Source organism: Eleginops maclovinus, chromosome 12 (genome assembly GCF_036324505.1).
Source record: "Eleginops maclovinus isolate JMC-PN-2008 ecotype Puerto Natales chromosome 12, JC_Emac_rtc_rv5, whole genome shotgun sequence".
NCBI lineage: Eukaryota > Metazoa > Chordata > Actinopteri > Perciformes > Eleginopidae > Eleginops > Eleginops maclovinus.
This window is the reverse complement of record NC_086360.1, coordinates 2,272,861-2,277,853: the sequence shown is the minus strand read 5'-3', so window position 1 is coordinate 2,277,853 and position 4,993 is coordinate 2,272,861. Positions and strand designations below refer to the sequence as shown.

Below are 4,993 nucleotides of genomic sequence, written 5' to 3'. Positions count from 1 at the left end.
CTTGACGTACAAGCGCATGTAGTCCCCGTTATACAGCATGTTCATGGCGGATATGTATGTATGTGTGTATGCTCTGTATAAGACGTACGAACACGGAATGGGGGGGAGGCGGGGGGGGGGCATTATTGTTCCGCTGTTAAGCTGGCTGAGGAGGTAATGTTCATACCTGCAAACTACTCACCTTTCGGCGAAATTCGCCGTTTTCAACTCAAAATATGTCATTGACGTGAATCGTGTAGATCCGAAGAGTGTTTTTTTTTAGGGGGGGGGGGGCTGACCGACGACTGACCGACCAACCATAGACTGTATAACCGACTGTATAATGAGCAAGAAACAAGTTTGCTATCTTCACAATAAATAACATCTTTGTTCAAATGACTCGCGTTCCACGACCACCGACCAATCATAAGCAAGATAAACCACAGCGCGTGTCTTTTTACCCATCGGTCCCTCTTGGAGTGGAGTGCTCAGTGTTCAGCGAGTGGTTATTCTGGACAATTTTCGGGATACGTTACAGATACAAGTTTTGAGGTAGGTCTAGTTGCAGCTAATCTGGCAAAAACATTGTATGCTGTATAATTTTAACATTGCTGAAGTAAAATTATTTGAGCCAAATAAAGTGTATTAACATGCTTCAGCTGATCAGCTTGTTAGGTTGCTAGCTAACCTCAGTGAATTGTGTTAAAGTTAGCCTAGCTAGACCAGTTCTACGTCACCTCGTTCAATGCGAACAGAATGCGTTTGTGAAGGCCAATCTCCACAGCATCCGTCCTGTTATCTGATATTACTGGCGGCTATGTGGTCAGATATGAGAGGGATGAAAACGAACACGTAATGAACAAATACACATCCGTGTGTGGTTTAGTGAGTAGCTAGTAGTGGAGCAACGGATGATCCGTGATCCGTGATCCGTTCGGATCAATTATTTCGGTTTCGCATTCATCAACTTTTTAGTAGCTACGAAAAGTTAGGAGTTACGAACAAAATCTACAAACGCTGGCGACCGTGTGTAGAGTTTGTTTACAGTAAGCACATATAACGCTTCACTGTTGGAAATGACAGTATTCATATTGCGCTGTGTTATGTACACAAGACGCAGATGCCTTTGAAACACGCGATCTAAAAACGAAAACATGTTTTATATGTAGTAACAATTGTTGGCAATTGGCAGGTTTAAGATCCAGATTAGGTTCATGGTTGTGAATTATCTATGTAAATCGACTCTATAGATTACACGTTCATTCTACATGTTGAATGATGATAGCGTAATACAAATATAGGCTATACATACAATGACAGAACTGCCGTGGGCTATATGTTATCCGTATCCTTTGTTAAAGTTAATGTTCAATAGCTCTATGCCAATGGGAACAACAGAACGTGCGCATTACATATGGACCAATGCGACACGTTCATTACGGCCGTGGACCGATAAACACTCAGTACCGTACGCACACCAACCGGCATTTGCGTGTTTAACACCGTGTTTAACACTGGCGTTACCGCCGCTTAACTTAAATAATGAAGAACTGCTTTTAATGACGACTTGGCCGAGATCTTAACGTGCTGTTCATGCGTTTCCCATGAATAGCCTACTACTATAACTCGGAGCGGAGCAGGATATAATGCGCATGCGCGGCGTTGCTAGGCAACGTGTACAAAGCGAGAGTACAGGTCGTTTTGGTCAGAGCTATGAAGAGAATATATTTGAGGAAGCTCATACATATGATGGGTCACCTCCTGCCACCAGATGCTGACACAGACCAAGAAATTCTGCGTTTCAATGTTGACCAGGCGCTTCCCAGTTTTCAGCATGGAGAGGATGTTGTCAAGTGGTGGGCCGTCGTCTTCAATACAGGGAAGTACCCTGCACTGTGTCAGGCAGTCAAGCCTGCCCTCTCAATTTTCCATGGTGCCCTGGTTGAGTCTTCCTTCAGTGTCATGGGGACCATCATTCATCAACGATCAACGTCAATGAAGATCTCCACCCTCAGTGCTGTGCAGACTGTTAAATACACTTTGCAGACCAGGAACCAGACTGGGGTGGAAATGTTCAGAAGGGATGATTTGAAGTTTGGGGAGGTAGATAGGAGGTTGTGTTCTAACATTAGTGCAGCTGGAACTAGGGACAAAGTCCAACGACAGGAAAATCAGCTTGTAATCAGAGAAAGGAGGGTTGAGTTTGGCTGCCAGCCATCTACCAGTGCTGCTAGTAATAGGGCAGAGGTGGTGGAGAACGATAGTGTGGCCCGAAAGAGGCACATTGCCAAGCAGCGAAAACGGGCCCTTGAAAGGCTTGTCCAGGCCAAAAGGATGAAAAAATGAAAATAATATTATGTTGATATGTTGCCAAATTTGGCCAATGGGATTTACTGTTGACCTGTCCTGAATGCATTTCACCAGTTTATGGGTCAATAAATGTGCCATTGTTACCATAAGAAAATGTTGTCTTTTCCCTTTATTTTCTTATGGGAGTACACCAGAATGCTTAATTTACATGTTAAAATAGCAAAATTTGGCTGGGGGGGGCGATGCCCCCAGACCCCCCTACAACGGTTTAGTTTGTCACCTTTTTCAGCCCTTCTGAGTTTGCAGGTATGAATGTTACGTGTAATGGGGAGCCGGCCGCGCATGTGTTACACATCACGTTGTGGTTCAGGGTAAAAACACAAAGCCGACGTGCATCTTCTTAACAGTGTTGCAGAATATCAGTCTAAAAGGGCTTGTGACTGTGAGGCTAGCGCATGTGAGCTGACGTCATGCTCGACGGGCTTTATTTTCAACTTTATTGATAACGGTCAAATTCCAACAGCAACACATAAATAAGTTTGAATAACAAAAGTAGGAAACAAAGTGAATCCGTGTATCATTCGTTCATTTGTTTTTCCGATTTCAAAACCAAAACCAGAAATCGGATAACGGTTCGTTTTCTCGTTTTTCCGATTTCAATACCAAAACCAGAAATCGGATAACGGTTCGTTTTCTCGTTTTTCCGATTTCAAAACCAAAACCAGAAATCGGATTACGGTTCGTTTTCTCGTTTTTCGTTTTCTCGTTTTTTCGATTATGCACCCCCAAACGGAAATGTTAGTTGTCAGGGAAACCGATCGCGAGCCAACAACTGACTCATGCCACAACTGATCTGTAAGGAAACATGGCTAATTTGGAGTCTCACTACGAGATGATAAATCAACTCTTTCTGTCGGGGAAAACTCACGCCGAAATGTCTGAGACATTGAAGAGTATGGGAATTAAGGGGTCCTCGGAGATGTCGGTGAGGAGATTCTGTGGCGACGTTGGGCTGAGACGGAAGGGGCACATCACAGACCAAGAGCTGGAAGAAGCTGTCCTGACATCTATTCAAAAGGTGAGTAAGCCTAGATCTAGAACTAGGCATTTGTTTGAATATTATTGCCATAGCCTTATGAATACCGAAAACGATTCAGGGCCAGATGAGCCCCAGATAGGAAATAGATCGGGCCAAACATATTTTGCCGTCTGGGCTAAACCGTAGCCGAAATAGCCTAGCCTCGGCCTAATAATTGAATGTAGGCTAGGCTACACACTTGTAATCCTTTATGACTTTATTATTAGGGTATTTGTTTGTTTGTTTAGTTGTGTGTTTATTTACTGTCCATAGACCGGTCCAACGTACGGACGGAAATTTATGACAGGGTACCTGTCATCTGTGGGGGTGAAAGTGGGTGAAATAATAAATTTGACTGTACACAACATAGGCATACTAGTATTCTGTTGTCCAACGGTGCAACAAAATGTCCTGTGGTGCGACAAATTGAATTGTGAGGGGAAAAGGTATTTTAATGAAAAATGTATGTAAAAAGTGTTGGATAGTATAACAATGATATCATCACTATGCAGCTTTAAGGATGAAATGAAGATTCCTTGAGTTTTATACAAATTATAATGAATGTAACCCAGACATTTGGGTTAAGTCTCTATGTGTACATCTTATAGTATATAAATAACATAATTCTGAATTTGTTGGGGGTATGTTTGATGTGGAAATATAATTGGGACAAACTAATATGCCTTGTGCTTATCTATCTTACCTGTCCAACATTCTCTGAATTAAATAATGGCATTCTTTATGTCGTTGCACCGGTGGACTCATTTTAGGACTACCACACCAAAAAGTGAATAATATGCAAAATATATGAAGAATTAGAAATGGACACATTCAGTTTTGAATTATTCACATATAAGGGAATATAATTATATGTCATTGGACATATATTTTTGAATTATTATTTTTTTCACTTTGGATTTGAGTTCACGTCAACCACCCATATACTCATACCTGGTTTTTTTCTGTCTTCTTCCACAGCAATGTGATGTTCCTGATTTGGGATCTGCTTCTCTTGCGTCTGTTTCCGAAGAGTCTTACTTTGTTATCCCACCGGACAGTGTCCTTCAAGTTCCATTGGATAGGCCACAGTTCTCCAAGACTTCATCTTTATTCCTCAACATTTTTCTCTGCAGTCTATGACATCACTCCTGCTTAAGCTTCTCTACGCTGACTACCATAAGAATTAAGATTTATGATAGAGGACCCTCTCATCCCCTTCATCAACTCCCACCAGACAGGAGATTCAATCTACTACCACCAACTACAAGAACTCCTCAGCAGAAAGCTTTCTTAACGGACAATAAAGTTTATTTATCTATCTTATCGTATTGTTGTATTTTGTTGATATCACCCACGTGATAAGCAGTGTTGGGAATAAAGCATTACAAAAGTATTTAATTACTGTAATGCATTATTTATTTATTTCCTGTAACTAATGTAAGGCATTGCAGAGGGGGGAACTGTAATATATACTAGTTACAATGCTAGTAACTTAAGTTACAATACGTTTTACTGTAACCTGGATTTTAATGGTGTTCAGTGTGGTGGGTCAGAAAGCTATTCCTGAACCTGCAATTTTTTTAGTCTGTTAAAGTTACTTAAGTAATGCAAAAGTAATGCCTTAGG

The 4,993-nt window shown here is 41.4% G+C and overlaps 1 long non-coding RNA gene across 1 annotated transcript; it reads left to right on the top strand.

Annotated features, from left to right (window-relative positions):
• The first annotated feature begins 2,865 nt into the window (after nt 1-2,865).
• LOC134873065 (uncharacterized) lies at nt 2,866-4,109 on the top strand. The gene is made up of 2 exons (XR_010166910.1): nt 2,866-3,367; nt 3,641-4,109. It is a non-coding gene; the product is annotated as an uncharacterized LOC134873065 (long non-coding RNA).
• Nucleotides 4,110-4,993: the final 884 nt, after the last annotated feature.